This window comes from Astyanax mexicanus, chromosome 9 (assembly GCF_023375975.1).
Source record: "Astyanax mexicanus isolate ESR-SI-001 chromosome 9, AstMex3_surface, whole genome shotgun sequence".
In the NCBI taxonomy this organism is placed as follows: Eukaryota; Metazoa; Chordata; class Actinopteri; order Characiformes; family Acestrorhamphidae; genus Astyanax; species Astyanax mexicanus.
Window position 1 is genome coordinate 21,686,148 of NC_064416.1, and position 20,386 is coordinate 21,706,533.

At 37.4% G+C, this 20,386-nt stretch overlaps 1 protein-coding gene across 3 annotated transcripts in view; it reads right to left on the minus strand.

Moving 5' to 3' along the window:
• mgat4c (mgat4 family member C) overlaps positions 1–20,386 on the minus strand; it is a 198,990-nt gene that overhangs the window by 144,293 nt on the left and 34,311 nt on the right. Inside the window, exon 2 of one of the 3 annotated variants that reach the window (XM_049483705.1) lies at positions 13,394–13,476. The exons of the other annotated variants lie outside the window; for them this stretch is intronic. The gene's annotated coding sequence lies outside the window, so the exon portion shown is untranslated. The remainder of the gene's footprint in view (positions 1–13,393; positions 13,477–20,386) is intronic. 3 annotated transcript variants of the gene reach the window in all.

Consider the following 20,386-nt stretch of genomic DNA (forward strand, 5'->3'; position numbering starts at 1 on the left):
AAATATAGAGCCTCTGCCAACCACAATAATGAGTTATTACAGCTAGATAAGCTACAGTTTAAGGTTTCTCTAAGTAATCATGTTTTTATACACTTTGTTCAAGTTTTATACTTTGGTCAATTCTATACACTCTATGCAGATACAAATATTAGAAACTCTGCTTAAAATGAGATTTAAAAGCACTAAGATGTAGTTAGTGTGCTCAGTAAAAGTTAAAGGTGTTTTTGGTAATGTAGTGTGTTAATATGAAAGAAGTTTGAGTATTGGTATATGTATGCATATGTAAATGTATTAATATAGAGTAGTATTTTTATATTCATATATATATATATATATATATATATATATATATATTTATTTTATTTTTTTTTGTGTAGAAACAGTATTAAGAGGGTTTGCTGATTAAAAAGTAAAGGTAATATGTACTGTGATATACAGAGTTTTGTTAACTGAAAAAAAGTAAAAAAAAAAAAGGATTCTCTGTGAATGTATGTAAAATGCAGATGAGATGCAATGTGTATGTGAAACTGCAAAAGAAAGAGAAAAGAGACCAAAGTAAAAGTGGTTTAGTTTGTGTATGTTGTTAAATAAAGAGATTAAGCTGAGAACTCACTGGAAACACCGTCTCACTGTGTCTTCTCTGTATCCTGTATTCAGCTGATCTAGGCCCTGCTCACCCGGGGTCGCAAACTGTTATAGCCTAACCCACGCCTGGGGAGTGTAACAGTTAGTGTTTTTACATGGTACTTACAGTAGGATGTTCTACAGAGGGTTATTTGTTGAACTACATGGTAAGAACTGAGTAAAACCAGAAAAATAAGCTCTGCTTTCTTTTACAGTCCTTTTACTCCTTTATTAAGCAGAAAGTTCTGTTAGTTACACAGTGTTTTACATGGTACTTACAGTAGGATGTTCTACAGAGGGTTATTTGTTGAACTACATGGTAAGAACTGAGTAAAACCAGAAAAATAAGCTCTGCTTTCTTTTACAGTCCTTTTACTCCTTTATTAAACAGAAAGTTCTGTTAGTTACACAGTGTTTTACATGGTACTTACAGTAGGATGTTCTACAGAGGGTTATTTGTTGAACTACACGGTAAAATAAGCTATTTCTTCTCTGTTATCAGGTATTGACCTTTTATTTTTAAATCAAATAAATAGAGACTGATTAAAATGAACAGTATTGGTACTTATCATCATGTTACTGGGGTTAGTACCTCACACTTACCTGGTTATTACCTAGAACCTGCGAGATATTTCAGTGTAAGGAAACTGTATTGGTACTTATCATCATGTTACTGGGGTTAGTACCTCACACTTACCTGGTTATTACCTAGAACCTGTGAGACATTTCAGTGTAATTAAATTGAACTGTCCTTGTTCTTACCATCTTGTTAACCAACATAATTACCTAGTACTTTAGAGTTTGTACCACCCATGTACCTGTTTATTACCTAGTTCCATTTCAGTGTAATTAGGCAAGACTGTCCTGGTGCTTACCATCTTGTTACCCAAAATAATTACTTAGTACTTCCGAGTTTGTACCTCACTATTACCTGGTTAATACCTAGATATTTCAGTGTAATTAGGCAAGACTTTCCTGGTACTTACCATCTCGTTACCAAAAATAATTACTTAGTACTTCAGAGTTTGTACCTCACTATTACCTGGTTAATACCTAGAACTTAGGGTACTGTAAAAGAAAGCGTTACCAAAAAAAAAACAAAATATAACCAAATAAAGGAAAAATTGTGAAGCGTCAAATATTTCCAAACCAAAACAGCGACAAAAAACCTTTTTGATGTTCATTAGAGCTCAGAGCACTACAGCGTACAATGCAGGGAGTGAGGGAGAGAGCCAGCAGGCAGCTTTCAGCATCACTTACTGCACTCAGAATTAGTTTACTACTTCACACACTGGTTGTTTACCAGCTGAATAAAAATTGGGCTACAGGACCAGGATAGTCAAGTCAAGTCAAGTAGTTTTATTGTCAATACTGCATATGTACAGGACATACAGAGAATTGAAATGACGTTACTCTCCTTCCCAATTTTACAGCAAGTACAGATAATAGATATAATAAAGGAAAATGGGAGACACTATGTGTACAATACAGCAGGGACACAAATAGACATACATGAGACAAAAACAAGGTGCAGTGGTGTGGGGGAGGAATAGATATATAAATATAAGTAAATAAGTAAAAATAGATATATAATTATAATATAAAAGAGTGGGAGACACTATATGTTCAATACAGCAAGACACAATAAACATACGTAAGACAATAGTGCAATATTGATGGTGATTGAGATGGAATGACAGTAAAAATAGTAAATAACAGTAAGGTGCTTTGTTGTTGTTGCGTTATTAAAAAGGTTAAGTGTTCAATATTCATATACAGCTCTGGAAAAAAATAAGAGACCACTTAAAAATGATGAGTGTCTTTGATTTTAACAAATTAAAAACCTCTGGAATATAATCAAGAGGAAGATGGCCATCAAACCAAGCTAAACTGTTTGAATTTTTGCACCAAGAGTGGCATAAAGTTATCCAAAAGCAGTGTGTAAGACTGGTGGATGAGAACATGCCAAGATGCATTAAAACCGTGATTTAAAAAACAGCGTTATTCCACCAAATATTGATTTCTGAACAGACATTTCTCATTTACTTTTATTTGGAATTTGGGAGAATGTTGTCTGTAGTTTATAGAATAAAACAACAATGTTTATTTTACTCAAACATAAACCTATACATAGCAAAATTAGAGAAACTGATTCAGAAACTAAATTTGTATTTGTAGTTCCTTTTCTTTAAAAAGCAATATAAAAATACAGTACATTTAAGCTATTTTATTTATTAAACAGTATAAAGAAATGACAAAACGCATATTCATTCTTTGGTTCCTGCCAAAAAAATTGTTATGAGAACGGAAAAATATGAAATTATATTTTCTCTGTATCACGCACTTGTAATAGACACCTTAAAAAAAAAGACTGGATGTGTCTGGATTATGCAGCATTGAGCTTTATGACAGTGTGCTTCAGTACCCAGGCACTTACCGTGGGAAGGCGTGGATGTGTGTGTTGTGAGAGAGTAAGTGTGCACACTTCTGCTGAGGGTTACAGTAAAGGAGAGCTAAATGCGAACAACTCACTCAGCAACTTTAATGCTGGCTCCGCGAACAAAGGGGTCAGAGCTAACTGGAGATTCTGTTCGCCACATCAATATTCCACTCCCCCTCCAAGGTGATAAAACACTGTCTGCTCTCTAACAAGCAGATACAGCGGAGTGGATTCGCAGCGTTGCTCGTGAAGCGCGGTGGTCTTTGCCTGATGTGCGTGGAAAGATAGCGCGAAAAAAAAAAAAAGAAATTATAAATTAAATAAAACAAAAGCCCTCCCGCCTCGCCGTGCTGTTTGCTCAGAATTCACTGATGTCAGCGAGAGTTTGTCTTCACTAATGCACCATCTGTTTCTTAAGAAGGGCCTCATTAAAATGGAAGAGATAAATAAAAACGTCTTTGGTCCTCTTAAATGAACCCGTGTGTGACTGGTCATGTTGGGCGCCAGGGGAGTGTGTGCAGCAGGCTCTGTGCTCCCCACTCTATTAGGTTTTCACTATGACCACGGAAACCTGATCTGTTCTAATTAGCTTTGTGCAGCAAAACAGATTTAACCTGCCTGGTAGGACAACCGAGGAAATGAAATTAGACTACAAGTTTTTTTGCCGTTGTTGTTTTTGTTTTTCCATATAGAACGCACCACAGTTAGATATATTGCATGCAGTGTTGTGTCTGGAATAATGACACCGACTGAGAGTGAGATGAAAAACATACACTCATCCTTAAAAAATAATGATAATAATAATATGAGATCACAATGCTATTTAAAAGATGGATAAAAGTTACCAGGGAAAATGAAAAATAATAACAGATGACAGCACTTTTTAGAGTTTTAGAGATTGCAAATAGTGTACTACAATAGTCCATACCATATAGCTTGAATATTCATAGAGTTCATGCTAATTCCTGGTAGGTTTGGTGTGTTGACTGTGTGTCCAATAGCAACCCACATATTTCTATCAAGAGCAGCTCTGGTAAAGCAGCTGGCCATGGCATAGAACCTTTGTCTTCAAGGCAAGCTCTTGAGACAGCAGCAACAGGAGTGTGCATTCAGAAAGGGCAGGGTCACTGGTTGCTAGGGGTGTCACGATTTCGATATTTTACGGAAATCTATCGAAATTATGGCATGGTCTCGAGCCTCAAAGTCAAAAAGAGGATCGACGATCCCTCCCGCTAAGATACGCAAGCACGCGCGCGCACTACACAAATGGCGCAGCACGCTACACAAATGAATCAAGGATTTAGAGAATCGTGACACCCCTACTGGTTGCAGGACCTGTCAACTGCCTGTTATGAAGACCAAAGTTGATCTGGCATTGTATAAAATTGCTTTTGTTGGTCATCTCCAAGACAAAAGCATGACTTCTTACTGAAGATAACCTGCAGCCATTCTGAGTCAGTCTGAGTCAGTCAATCTGGCACCACTACCCACCAAGTTTCATTTCCGTTGAATGATTCCTTATGTGTACCAATGGGTGGCGAATGTATATACACTATATTGAAAGCTGTCTGCATTCCTAGTGATTGGTTTTATACACATGTGGCCATAGAAGGTCTTGGAACCCAATTGGACTTGGAAGTCCAATGATTTAAATGGGTGGCCAAATATTTTTGGCAATATAGCGTGAATGTATAAACTTGTTGAGAAAGTCATCTTTATAAATCCCACCTGAAGCCATTTCCTACTGCATATATGTCTGGCTGCAGATTCCCCCTGGACTCTTAAAAGATTGAAAAATAATGTGTTTCACAAATCCATCAGTGGCTTAACTCCATACCGCTGACACGCACTACAATTAGCTGCCACTTGGATTTGTTCCCATTTTCCACATGAAATCGAAACCTCTGACCTGCAATAACCTTGTGTAAAGAAAAGATAACCATAAGAGGCCTGTTACTAAAGAGACCAATCAATCGAAACCAGCCTTTTAATGGTAATTAGTCTGACCTCAGTGACCTCTTCTAAAAGAAGCAGAATTTTTTAAAAGACCCATCCAGAAAAAATAATATTACTATTGAGTAGATACTAAATGAGTTGCTCAGTAAGGATATGAATCATACTAGTGTGACTGACCAAATATACAGTGATGATCAGTGTGATTTCTGTGGGGGCTGTTTTAAAGTGGAAAATCCTTACTGGTGTTTTTAATCTTTACCTTTTGTGTAAATTTTGGCACATAAAATGTGATTTTGCCTAAATTTCCGACCTCAACTATATAGTGCAATACCACTGTTTATAGTTCATATGACAGTTTATCTCTTAATTCCACCATACAAAACAAACACATCACAAACCCTTCAGTAACAGGTTCAGTCATCCAATATAGATGGCCTGTGGTAAATGTCTAGTTCTATACAGAGCATTCTTTCACTATTTAAAGGGTTCTTCTCTAAGATGATTGAAAAAAAATATATATAGTATATAGTACATTAAAGAACCTTTTAAAAAGTCTACTCCAACGTATCTGGATGTGCTTATATCTCCTCTTCTGAAAACATCAATGACTGATGCAATATATGTCCTTTCAAGCCCTTCTCAGCTCTTCAAATCACATAAACCACTTCCATCATGGCCAATTTATTTACCTCCCTCGTGAGGTTTTCACTGCTGGAGCTGCGTGGTGTTTATACAGAAGCACTTGATGCAGCTCAGATTAACAGTGTGTAATCGTATATCCTCCCACCACTCCTGAGCTTACATGAAGGTCAATGTAAAGAGAACAAGATGCTTTTTACAGGTAGTGCACTCAAACAACGTGGATGTTTTTTCAATATATCCACGTCCACTTACAAATTTCTTTTTTTGTCCTTGGCCTGGTATAAAAGTATGAGCAGATTGTTATGCTATTTATTAAATCATTAACAGAAAAAAATCATAATACACATCATTTACATTTATTATGTATATATGATGGATCACAGACTAGTACAAAATCAATTTATGTTCGAAACTGAGTAAATTTTAGCTGTATTCCCAAGCTGAATTTTTGACTGATTTTGACAGCCTAATGCTGGATGGATAGAGCAGAAAGTCTTGCTGTATCATTATAACATATCATTTATGTCTTTAAGGTGTTATATGAAGCCTAAATAGTAGGTTAGCCGTAATGCTAACAGCCAGGTTCAGCCTCTTTAAAGCTGTGATGCTAACAAACAACAGCTGGCCTCAGAAGGCTTAGAGAATTCTAGCTGCAATGTTTAACATTTTTCTGAGCTGGATTACTTGATAGTTGATAGTTGCTGACAGTGTTGATAGACCCTGTATTAATTTAGGGGGAATCCAGAATAATCTCACAGAGCTGATTTAAATCTTAATGTTGATTGGATGGATGGAACTGCTTTTACAGTTTTCTGTGGAGAGTGGTGGGCGTGGAAATACATGTAGATAGATACATGCGTGTGAAACTTTACCTTCGCTTTCCTTTATTTTTTTAATCAATAGAGGCAAAAAAGCAAATTTCCAAGTTGTGATAACCATGCGTTTTTAAACAGCATGGTATATTGTAGAACCGGTTACTGTTTAAACTCTAGTCACATACGAAGAAAAAGATCGGATTTGAGCTGCTTTTACCTGCTGTGTGAACGCAGCCCTAGAGGTTTGGCATCAAACTGTGAGAGCTGTAAAAACATTGGGTCCACTCTGCTGCTGTGCTGTATTTCCTGACCAATAAGATCAGTACCCCTCCTGATAAACTGAATATTTACAGCACTTCACATTCAACTCTGCTTTTCTTGGACAGTGAAAAGCTTGGGCTACTCTTAAGGGAAGAAGACATGCTACACTGCAGCACTGTGGAAACACTACAGGCAATGTAAGAGAGAGCAAGAGAGAGGCTTAACCTAACCCCCCAGAGGCACCAGTAAAGTCAGCCTCTGCATGCTAGACAAGCCTGACAACTTGCTATACCTATGCTTTTTACTTGCCCCACACATCCATTCCCACTATTACCACTTTTTTTTGCCTCTCCGAGCGTTTTATTGCTGGTTCTGGCAACTCCTGCTGAAAATTGGCCTCCCTGCAGTCATGATGTAACCACAACAGCGAGCTGCGTACTCTAAAATGGGCACTAATTGCCCATAATTAGACTGGTGTTTAGCTGGTGGAAATTATGAACTTGCATTTTGCCATCGACAACCATCAATAAGAGATTAGCGGAAAATTAGTTCGAAATGAGCAGTTTCTAACAGCATATTTTAGGGATTTTGCCAATTTTTCTCACAGTTTAGAGAGAACTGCTATACGATGCCGTATGGCATTGTCTTCCTATAAACATCAGCAATCTGGACGAGATGGAACCAACACAGATCTTTAAAAAAAAAGCCATAAAAAAGGTAATTTATCTTCTTGAACTGGAGCGAAGAGGTCCTAAATGCACCAGTGCAGAATGTCAATAGCTCATAGCTAGGAAGCTAGGATTGAACGGTATGAGATTTTCACAGTATGATAAAAACAAAAAAATAAATAAAAACAATCTGTGGTAGATAAATATGTTCAGAACACCGCATTTTATTCTGTGTACATTTTCCTCCAAAACAACACTGGATCCTTTGAATTACAAGATCGTTTAAGATTTGTAATAAGAACAATGTTAGCTTCAAGCTAATGCTACAGCGCACTGAACTGACATCACGGCACAGTGGCTCAAAACACCACAAACTCCCTTTGGCATAACACCGGTGAGCTCCGGTTGAATTTTTTACAGCATAATACACCCATCTGATCCAACTAATGAACTAACCGCCCTCACCGAGGTGAAATGGGAGTTTTACAGCCAGAAAACATTCAAACAAGCAGCACAGTGTTCCTCCAGAACCAGCTTGAAACACTGTAGCTTTACCAGTGTAACTGAGACAAGAGACAAATAAATGAGAGAAGTTTGGTGTTTCATTGTTTTAGTTTATTATGTCTAGTAAAGCCTTTTTTTAATAGGTTTCAATGGAAAGAAAACTCATGTTGAGCATTTTTACATAAAGCGTTTTAGACTCGCCCTTTATTGGTTTTTCATCTAGCTAGGCCAGTAGTAGGCCAGTCTGTATTTCTGGAGTAACGCTGTCCTGCTTGCTTTAGTGTTTTTTCTGCTGTAACACACCCAGCTCGCCTCAGTGAGGGCTTGTTAATTGATTAACTAGTTTTAGTTGATTAGTTGTGCTGTAATTAGTATAAATCAATGACTGTATATAAACAATATGCTTCAAAACCAGGACTGAGAAGCACTGAGCAGCTAATGCTCACTTTCTCTTATTATCTGCCTTTTACAAGGTCTTAAAATAACACAGGCTACACTGCTCAACACGAGCAGACTGAAAGAGTTTTTCCCCTGTTTGAATATGTTAATGATCCAAAATGTGATGCGACCAGAGCTCTATACAGCCAGTGTCACACCACAGCGAGTCCGCTCACGTTCATGAAAATTGTCACTCTACTCCTGGAACTGGAGTGAAGAGGTCCTAAACGCACCCGGAAGAGAATGTTAATGGCTCACATCGACCAAGCAAAAGAGCAGATGTCCAATTGGTTGGCGAATCACCTAGCAACAGGCAGAAAAGGGCCCCAGCTTCTCCTCCCAATGAGAACATGGCCAAATGCATTCTTGAGGCCCTCAAGCCATAAATGGGTTCACCCCTGCAACACTAAAAGCACAATTACCACACATACACACAGACACACACACACACACACACACACACACACCACTCAGGAGGGAGATCTCATTGTCCATCTGTATCTTTAGATGTATGTAATCCTGCATCCACTGTCACTGAGAGCTTGTCCAGTTGAATCAGATGGACAAAAAGACCACAGATTTCTTTTGTGGGGATCTAAGCCATGTATAGTCAGTATAACTCAAGGTTCAAGTGGCCATACGATGCCTGATGGCTGCTCTCCCCTCATACTTGCCCTTATACACTTTATTCTTCTTCTACCTCTACCTGTTCATATTTCTGTTGTTGTCTTCACATTTATGAATTATTGAGAAAGGTCTGATCCATTTTTTGCTTCTGGTCCGATCCGAGCAGCTTAAAGCTGAGTGTCAGCCAATACTACTCTGGGCTGCATTCACAAACGTGTCTTAAGTAAAAAATGTTTTTAGATAAATAAATAAATTAAATACATTATTCCGTTAAAACACGATCTGGACAAAAGTATTGGGGAATCTACCTGCTTGAAAAGAGTTTTATTTAAAAGACAGTTTATCCTGTTTTTGTTGTGTAACACTCTACTCCACTATCCAGTGATTTATTTATTTTTTGCTGGGGACATTTGACTACATTCAGCAACAAGAGCTAGTCTTAGTGAGGTCAGGATGTTGAATGATTAGTACGCCACCTAATGACCAGCTTCCCAACTCCAAACGTACTGTATGCAGCAGCATCTCTTCTTAGTGGATCAAACACAGCAGTGCTGCTGGAGTTTTAAACACCTCACTGTCACTGCTGGACTGAGAATAGTTTATCAACCAGAAATATCCAGCCAACAGCTTCTGTAGGCAGAGTCCTGTGAGCACTGATAAATAATAACAAGAAGATGACCATTGAGTAAACATCTCTGTCTGCACCTCAGTCTAGCACAGTTTTGCGCAGATATTGATTATATTGATTATATTTCATTACATACTACTTTGACAAAATACATGGAGCGCATCAGGCGGACTTATTTTTCTTGATAATCGCACCTCTATGATACATGTAGATTATTAAAAATCTGACACTCAGAGCAGCCTATGCCTTTCAGTATTTTGATCAGGACACACAAAGAAAACTATATACAAAAATGTAAACTTTTTTAGTTTAAATAAATAAAAATGTTTAGAGTAAAATAAAAACTATATAAAGTAGTGCACACATACCTAGCTTTAGTTTGAGTGCAGGTAGTTTCACATTTTTTCTGTGAACACTTTTAAGTCATTTACTGACATTATTTGGTTTGAAACATCATATAAATGTGTTTGAAGCACTAAAGGTAAATAATATTGGTTGGGGAAGAAGATCTCACTTTTTTAGGTGTTTTTCTCAACGGGTTTCTTGTAGATGCTTTACCGCACTGAAATGTCATCACTATTTTTAGAAAGAGTAAGTTCTGCTTATGTTTATGTGTGAAGGGATACCTGAGTAATTGAGCTGTGATTTTGGATGGAAAATCTGTCCCTAGGGTTTTAAGGGTTAATCTCCAGAAATAAGGGATGTGTGGACTGGGGATTGGAGAGTTAATATTCTATACGTTTTGATACTTTAAGAATGTGCAAAGACTATATCAAACTCTCTTTTTCATAAAATAGATAAAAGAGATAAGACACACAGAGCAGTACCTGGACTACAGTGTGGGCAATTCTCTTCATGTACCTGATTCTTTATTCTGTCGTACAGCCTGTTAGTCCTTAGCGAGCCTCATTTCTGCTCATTCTCAAGACTAAGAGAGCTTCCATCTCTCTCTGATGACCCTCGTCATTCTGACCTTTGAGAGCTCACTGTGTCCCCTGTGACCTGCTGTTCTACGCATGCAATTATCCCCCCTAATTACAGCATGTCTGCCACTGCAATGACTCCTCACAGAATCCCTCTCTCACTCCACTCTCTGAGAGACGAGGAAGAGAGAGCGACACATAGAGAGAGACAGAGAGAGAGAGAGAGAGAGAAAACAGGGTAGTGACAGAGAGAAAAATCGCTTTGCTTTGTCGACCCCTCAATGCGACCAGCTCCCAGAGGAAAGCAATTTACTGCATGGCTGCATCCAGAACAGTATATCTGAATCACAAAATAACCTTAGATAATTTACAGACAGCTACTTTCCCAGCTCCTTATCGGAAGTCTGCCAATCGGTAGGCGCACCTCGGCGGAGACACTGAACCACGTAGTGGGGGGGCCCATACAGCGTTGTCACTAAGCAACGGTGGTCAAATTGGACACATAGAGAAGCTGCGGGAGGGAGAACGGTGAAGCGCATTCCGACAGAGCGCTGCCTGAAGACGCGCCGCTCCGAACGGCCCGTTCCACACAACTGGAGATACGGCTCCGGCTGTGGAACGCTGCACTGGAACTGAACGCACTGTCACTGTTAGGAACAGATCACACCATGATCATTTCACACATAAAAAAACAGAGCCTCATGTTTATGAATGAGGAAACTCTAAAGAATTGATTTGTATTAGGCCTTGTGCTCAGATTAGATTAGTTTATTAGATGAATGTCTGTAATAAGAAGCTTCGGCAAAAAAACTTGACTATATAAAATGTTTTACAATACAGGAAATAAAATTCAATATTGCAATATATACACTGCTTACCCAATCACTACAGCCCACTATATAAATCAGGTATCCATACTTTAAAGAAAGCTAAAACCAAGCAGTCAATCCTGTTTTTATTTTAAGCAACTTTTTCAACAAGCGACCCTCATTAGATCAGGAGAAGACTTCAGACTTCAGGCATCCTTGTTCTCCTCTGAGAATTCAGTTATTCATATAATAGGATACTCTTAGCTATTCCTAGTAGAACTTTCTCAATAAATAAATTCAATTCAACTGCTCAATGATCACCTGTTCAGCAGCAAGACTTATTGCCACACAGACTCTGGTAGAGGTCTATCTGCAGTGCTCACAACTTATAAATATTCAATCAACATTTTTAATGTTTCAGCAGAAATTCCAGCAAACCACAACCAAATATACCTTAGCAGTGCTGTTCTTATCACAAATGGACACCAGTAGAGTTATTCTAGTCACATACTTAGCTAGCAACCTCAACAGTGCTATATTCTAGTTGTAAATTTACCTCAGTAGTGCACACGTGAGTCTTTTGGAAAACAAACCAATACAAGTTAAGTTACCACTTTAGCTATCACTTTATTTTCAATTAATCTAAGTGAGTAGAGTGCAAAAATAATCTTGAACATGCCATTTGTTGGCTCCTAGCCAGCATTGTATATAGCAGTGTTGCATACATTAGTTATATGTTAGGAACAGGTCATACCATGAACATTTCACAGAATGTCTGTAATAAAACCTTTACATTTTAAGAGGGAGGATGTGGAAGAGTGTGGGCCTGCTGAAGCTGCTGACAAATATCCCAAATAAGATACAGAAAACTCTATTCAGTCTTTTAAACAATTTGGCCAAACACCCAAAATGGGTATTTTTAATCTTTTTAAACAAATATTCAGTGCATCCCTATCAGCAACTCTTTCAGAAACACATGAATTTCTAGGTAAAAGACTGTCCATCTACCCAGGTATCTGTGTCATGACCATTAACAGAACAAAGCTTTATATAAAGCTATTCAAGTGATATACTGTTTATATTTATTTATATATGCGACTTTTCCAACAAGGGATCCTCGATAAACCTCTGCTTATCCTGAACAGTGCAACGTGCCAAAAAAGGTCTCAAGTCTCTATTTGTTGTTTGTGGGAGAGAGAGAGCAGGCGTCGTCTGTTTACCCTCTTTCCACTGCTATGCTTTGGTGCGCTCCCAGAAACATGGAAGAATTCAATTACATGGTGACTGGGGTCCTGACACTGCCTCGCGTTTGTTACAATCATCTCACCGCAAGATATTAAGAGGTCGAGAGGAGGCAGGGCAGCCGGAGAGGGGCTGCATGGAGAGAGCGGGCAATGAGGCATGTGGTGGCACCAACAGGCCCACCGGGGCTAGGCCTAAGAGATGTACTGATGGTTGAGACTGAGGGAGGAGGATGCCTGTTTTCTTCTGCGAGAATCTTGGATAAACAAGCGATGTGTATCTTTACAGCAGGCGAATGCGTCTGCGAGTGATTGAATGAGCGCTTTCCACTGCCAGCTCCAAGACATTAGGAGACTTACTCAACCTTATTGTTAGATAAGCATGAGATCAGTACACTGGATTATATACAGACACACTGCAAAGCTGTACTGAGAGATAACTGTATTTAACAGTGCAGTAACCTTTCAGTGTAATGGGTTTTATGTTCAGAATGTATCCAGGTAGCTTGGTGGTGTCTTTGGTAGAATGTGTGCTGCACAGCTGAAGGGGGCTGGGGTGGTGGGTTCGATTTTAGGGTGTTATTCATGTGTTAAAATGGCAAAAAGCATACAAAGCACATTTCTGGAGAATCACCTTTACTGTTTTGGTGCAATCTAAAGCAATAATTTACTTTATTTGAATTTTGAGCTAATATTACCTAAACTGAACATTTTGGACACATTGAATAAGGTCTTAATACATTTCACAAAACATGTATATGTTCTTTTAGCTGCTAGCATCATTTATTGTAATAAGGGTCTTCCAACCCTAACTCACCATCAGCATGCAGTCTTGCTACCAGGGCTACCTTCGCTCAAGTAGTTAGTTACAGTATATGTTACTGCTGCCTGGCCACAGTGCTGTAGGCAAAAGGAACAAGTTAGTTACACTTAACTGAGTGTCTTGTTCACCAGGTTTTCTTTACTTGGGAATTCAGTCAAAACTTAAAAAAAGTTTATTTTATTCATATATTTTATACTTTTTGTCATTCTTCAATTATCAGACAGCATAAAGTCACACTTTGCATGAAAGATAATGTACTGTAACTCTGTACTAGGGTCTCTTTGATGGTCACACAATTCATCTCAGTATGAGTAGATTGAACTCATAGGGGGTTTATTACAAAAGAAAGAATTAGCTGTGCACGATAGGTGGTTGGTGTATGGGTTTATATAAATGGTTAAACTGAGATGGACTCCCAGACAACATGCTCCTGGGGAGCTCACACAGGTGGTACATGAGCCCTGAGTGGGTTTGAGCATGTGGTTTTGGGACCCAGTTGGGCTTCCCAAATGGACATCCACATTATAGCCCACTTTAATCTCACATGGGTCAAATCTAGGCCCTGTGTGCAGTCTACAACCAAGATGGGACCCCTGTTTAAACCCCCCATGATCCCAATCCTGACTCAACTCTGATTGGGCTCTGATCACTGGCATTTGCTGTATATGTGGGGCAAACATGGAACTCGTGCACAAAACTTTCTGGAAACCATGAGCATTTTATCATGACTGACACCCTTTTTACATAATTTTACGTATCTTTTATCCAAAAATTCAGGGTAAACTCTAGACTCTCTGTAAACCTAACTAGGAAAAAAAACAAGAAAAAAAAAGAATATGAAAGAATGGCTGGATCTTAGTTTTAGGGCTATGTAGGATGATTCCTAACCAGGAGAACAAGAGGACACAGATAAAAAGGTGGATAGGTGGATTTTTGTATCCCTCTAAGAACTTGGAGATCTTCATCAGTATGCCAAACAGATCAGCTAAAAAATCACATTATATGTGCAATCGCTTCTGCATCTCTAAGCTCTGATAACAGTTCATCTGATAGACCCATCTGACAGATTTCCTGATCTTCCAAAACTCAGATCAGATTTTCATGTTTATTTAAAGGCTGACTGACTGGCATGCAGTCTGGAACAGAACATTTAAATGAACAAGGCAGGATGAATATTTATAAAACATGAAAAAATGTGAAATGCAAAAGAAAGCCTCCAGGCACTCCAGGACTCCACGTTATTCCATCTAAAAAGAATTCCACGTTCTGACTATAGCTGCAATAATCAGTCGACATCCTGGATTTTAAAAATGTATTTTTAGAAGACAGGAATGTAAAACTGGAAGAACAATTCAATGACAATTCTGATAGACTGAAATGATCAGAAACATTATGCAGATGAATAAATCTTTGGTAGAACATTCCCTTTTATCCCTATTCCTCCTAAATCATAAAGAATATTTCCTCTCATAAAACACAGACTGAGATCTTCTACTAGAGTAGTAAGATAAATCAGATTTATATTGTTATTGCGATATGAGTTTTCACGATAAACACATAGAAATACTGCAATAACACGGTTAAAAATAACAGTGAACTCTAACCGCAGTACCGCATGCAGCAACAGAGGGAGCAGTTCGGGCAGCAGAGTGGGTTCACGTGACATATCCAGACTGGAGGCAGAGTGAGGTAGAGGTCCATACAGAATGATAGGGCTGTGCCATATCAAATCATACACAATAATGTTGTTATAATTTTTTTAAATCCTAACAAAATCAATATTGTGATATTAGTGGTATTCTCTATCCTGTTAAGGTATTATTTTGTTTAGTTGTTTACATTATTACAGTAAATATTCTGAATTTAGTTTTAGTGCTAAATACTTCTGGTGCATTACACTGGTTTTATATTACATTATTTAACTATTTTGTTACATTGTTATTATTTTATACAAAACTTGGCAAATTATTGTTCACAAAATAGACAAAAGTCAAAATGTCTAAAACAGTGCAGTAGTATATTTTTGAAATGTATAATATATTCATTTTTTCAGACATATCGACGAAAATATCTTTATTTAAAAAGTACACAGAAATACTGTAATATTATTATAGGGCCATACTGCCCACCCCTAGTACTTCTTAGCCTGCTAAATTTAGTGCAGCCAGGCCAAATATCTCAATATATCAAATATATCAATTTTAGGATCAAGAAGTTGCCATATTGTATTGTACACAATAACTGCGGTATTCATTATTAAATGATAAAAGAATAAAACATATTGGTTCTTGGTCACATATAAAGCCGGGTAAATTTTTTGCTAGATGTTAGATTATTTTATATGTTATATTGTTTATTTTGCTACGTTATTATTTTTTAACAAAATAAGAGTCTTAGGAAGTTAATGTCTCTTACAGGCAAAAGTGCACAGATAGTTTCTACTGAATGTTTGAAATTTATACAAAGTCTTACATTTATTTTGATGCAGTAGTACAGTATATTCTTTGCATGTATTATTTATCTTTAAATGTATTCATTCTATGGCCTAGAATAATGTTATCGTAAACTACCCTGAAATATCATAATATTATTTTAGGACCATATCGCCCACCTCTAATCTCTTATCACACATCATTTTAGTCGATATCATACAACGCTATTCTAGGGATCATCAATTTGTCTTAAAGAAGATGCTCTTAATACTCATAGTAATGACCAATAAGTTCTGCTGACCATATCCTGATCTGCTTTTAGACACATCAGATTAGGCATCTTCCTCTGTGTAGCCCATAACTAGCATGGCTGAACCTATGTCTAGTTGTCAGTGTTGTAGCTCCTGCTGGTGATGATTTGTCCTGCTGTCAGTTGCTCGAGTAACCCCGTACTGGTTGTCCTTCTCCTGATAGTGTCCCTGCAGAAGGACCTCCCGGGGCACAGCGTCAGCAGGAGCAAATCTATTGTTGGTTTGATGTTGACACCTTATCTACAGAAACACATTCGCTTTTTACACTTTTTCAAATGCAGGACCCTGTGGATGCTCTGTGTTGGTTTCCCAGGAGGAAGCATTTCAGTCCAGCCTGCTCTTCTCAAGTGCAGATGCACAGATGATACCCTATTTTAATATATTAGGACTGGCATGCATAACATCACACAGTCTCTCCTTACATCAGTAGATGTGTGAAGAACCTTATCTTTCAAAAATACACTCGCAGTTTAATATAAGGCTAGGTTTCAAAAATCTATGTTTCAATTCAAATCGATCTTCATTTGAATGATCCATTATTGATTAATGTAAACCTGACATCTCCAGCTCTGATACTTCTGCAGACAGAAGCCACACATTTGGAGTTAATCAACATCAAATTGATCGGGACCTTGTGAATCAGAATTAAAAATAGGATTTGGGAAATCTATGGTGAGTGACACCATTACATTATGTTTTATATTTCAGCCCATTCACCTAAGGAGCATGTCTTCTTTTTTTAACATCATTTCTGATCACAGACAGCTCCTTTAGTCTGAGTGCTAAAGTCAGGAATGTCAGTTCTGTGCTTCATTCATCACCTTCTAAGCCTTAAGAGTATTTACCAGGTGTTTGTAGGCTGCACTCTTAAGGTTTAAAAATTCTTCAGCAAAAGGTAGACTTTCAATAAAAGTGTTCTTAATATCAAAGGGTAGAACATATGTTATAAAATTCCTCTCAAAAGCAAAGTGGATAAAAGACCCCTTAAAAGCAAAGTGTATAAAATTCCTCTCAAGATCAAAGTGTATAAAATTCCTCTCAAGATCAAAGTGTATAAAATTCCTCTCAAGATCAAAGTGTATAAAATTCCTCTCAAAAGCAACCTGTATAAAATTCTTCTCAGGAGCAAAGGGTTTTATTATTTAACAAATGGTACACAATTCCTACCAAAAGCAAATCATACAAAATATTTACCAAGATAAAAAAGCATTAACATTCTTCTCAATAGCAAAAGGTTCAAAGTTCTTTAACATCAAATGGCACAAAATTATTTTTAGGAGCAAAGGGTTTAAAATGATTCTCAAGAGCAATATTCCTTATAAAAACTAAGGTTGCAAAATTCTCACCAAAAGCAAAGAGTGTGGAAATTTAGCCCAATAACAACTGGTTACAATTTGTAATTTGTCTACAGAGTAAAGAGTATATAAAAAAAAAAAATGTCTACAACTACGGCAGTGAAATCCTTAAACTGTACCTTTGTAAGCTGCAAATGTTGTAACATAACTAGAATGTGCAGACTGCAATTACTGCTCCACCATAGAAATGACTGGGGGTGGGACAATATACGATATTGTTTTCAATATGTTATCAATACCTTGCGTCAAATATTGATATTTTTTATTTAAACACAGGCACTTTAACTCTTTATGTCAGAATCTCCTGCAAAATTAGAGCAAAAACAAGCAAATAAGGGAAGAAATACTTTAAAGCAGATTTACCCTGTTTATTTATAGTCTTAGAGAAAAGTACAATTATATAGCAATACAAGGCCTCAGACCCTCAAATGTAAAACTTCAGTTCTATTGTGCAATTTAACAAATAAAAAAAGTGCAATTTAAAAAAATATATATTTTAGTACAGTCATAGAGGGACTACAGCTATTCTTCTCAATGCCAAATACATCCAAATCCCATCCATAATTAATGATCAGGCTCTTCCAGTTCTCTAGTTATCTACCTTCAAAACTGAGATAATAGCATGACAAACACTGAAGAAGCAGCTCTGCTCTGGTAAATGTCAGGTTGTAACTTTTGCACACGGGCCCTACACTGTCAGAGAAGAGTCTGAAAAAAAGGCAAAGTGACTGACAGCGAAACGTATCAAAACAATAATTTATTCAGCGCAGGCTACAGAGGGTTAGTGATATCTGCCATATTACAGAAGCAATAACAGACCCAGTTAATGTATTCACTCTCAGGCACTGCCTGGGGACAGTGTTTTCATGTCACCAGCCAAGAGCTGTTGGTGCCACTGTGATTCTGTGCATGAGCAGTTTGTCTAGAGAGAGAGAGAGACGGCGAGTCCCGCACTGCTTTGAAATGGGCATATTCCCTGGTCCAATATCTATCAATATAGCTCTCTGCAGCTTGATGAAGTGTTAAACCATGCAGTACTTGTGTGGACGCTGCATTCCCATGCTGTTCAGCTAAGAGTCAAAACATATTTCTTTACCCCCCTGAGGCTCCACTCTTCTGGATGATTGAACAGCCGTTTGTCCGAGAGGAGACCAGATCATTTAAGTGCCATTCTCCCAGAGGCCACCAGGGACATGTTTCCCACTATGCATCTCATCTAATGTATAGTCAGCTGTTTCTTCTGTTGTATTTAGGAGGCACTATCATACTGTACTAGAAAAGGTACAGTATATAGATGATTAATCCACTCCTGAAGGACCACAGCACTGCAGAGATAAGTAGATTTGAGTATTATTATGTGTATTGTGAAATTGTCCTTTAAAGCAGGGAGGACAGATTGGTTTGAATCTACAAGAACCAGATTTATTTTTTTAGGATTCTCGTTCTTTAGATGGGTTCTCTGATAATTATTATTATAAAAGAAGAGTAATATTTTTTTCAAAATTGAAGAACAATACAAACTTCTACTTCAAAGTTTTACAGCTTTTACTACGAGAGCTCAACCTTTATCCCTGTTAATTCTACAGTAACTCTCATAATTACAGTTGTGCAGTCATCACTGTTCAAATTGCACATCTATCACTGTTATAGTTGCATAGCTATCACTATTTGAGTTTTACAGCTATCACTATTTGCGTTCTACTTCTATCACTATTTGAGTTCTACAGCTATCACTATTTGAGTTTTACAGCTATCACTATTTGCGTTCTACTTCTATCACTATTTGAGTTCTACAGCTATCACTATTTGAGTTCTACAGCTATCACTATTCACATACTACTTCTATCACTATTTGAGTTCTACAGCTATCACTATTTGAGTTCTACAGCTATCACTATTCGCATTCTACTTCTATCACTATTCACATTCTACTTCTATCACTATTTGAGTTCTACAGCTATCACTATTCGCATTCTACTTCTATCACTATTCGCATTCTACTTCTATCACTATTTGAGTTCCACAGCTATCACTATTCGCATTCTACTTCTATCGCTATTCGCATTCTACTTCTATCACTATTTGAGTTCCACAGCTATCACTATTCGCATTCTACTTCTATCACTATTTGAGTTCTACAGCTATCACTATTCACATTCTACTTCTATCACTATTTGAGTTCTACAGCTATCACTATTCGCATTCTACTTCTATCACTATTCACATTCTACTTCTATCACTATTTGAGTTCTACAGCTATCACTATTCGCATTCTACTTCTATCGCTATTCGCATTCTACTTCTATCACTATTTGAGTTCCACAGCTATCACTATTCGCATTCTACTTCTATCACTATTTGAGTTCTACAGCTATCACTTTCAGTTTTACAGTTATCAATATACACATTCTACATCCATCACAATTCCACTTCTACATCTACCATTGTTTTACAGCTGTTGCTTCTAAAGTTCTAAGCTTTCATTATTTGAGTTATACCTCTATCACTATCTGAATTCTGCAGCTATCACTATTACAATCCTACAGAGTTATACAGCTATCCCCATGAAATAAACACAGCTTTCACCATTTGAGTTAAACAGTTATTCCCATGAAATAAATACAGCTATCACTATTTGAGTTATACAGTTATCCCCATGAAATAAATACAGCTATCACTATTTGAGTTATACAGCTATCCTCATGAAATAAAAACAGCTTTTACTATTTACGTTATACAGCTATTACTATGAAAGATCCACAGCTATAAACGTTTGAGTTCCAAGCTTTCACTATTTGAGTTATACCACTTTCACTTCAGCTGTCCCTATTAGAGTTACACAGCTAATGAGTTTTACAGTAACCTCTATTACAGCTACCTCTAATAAAA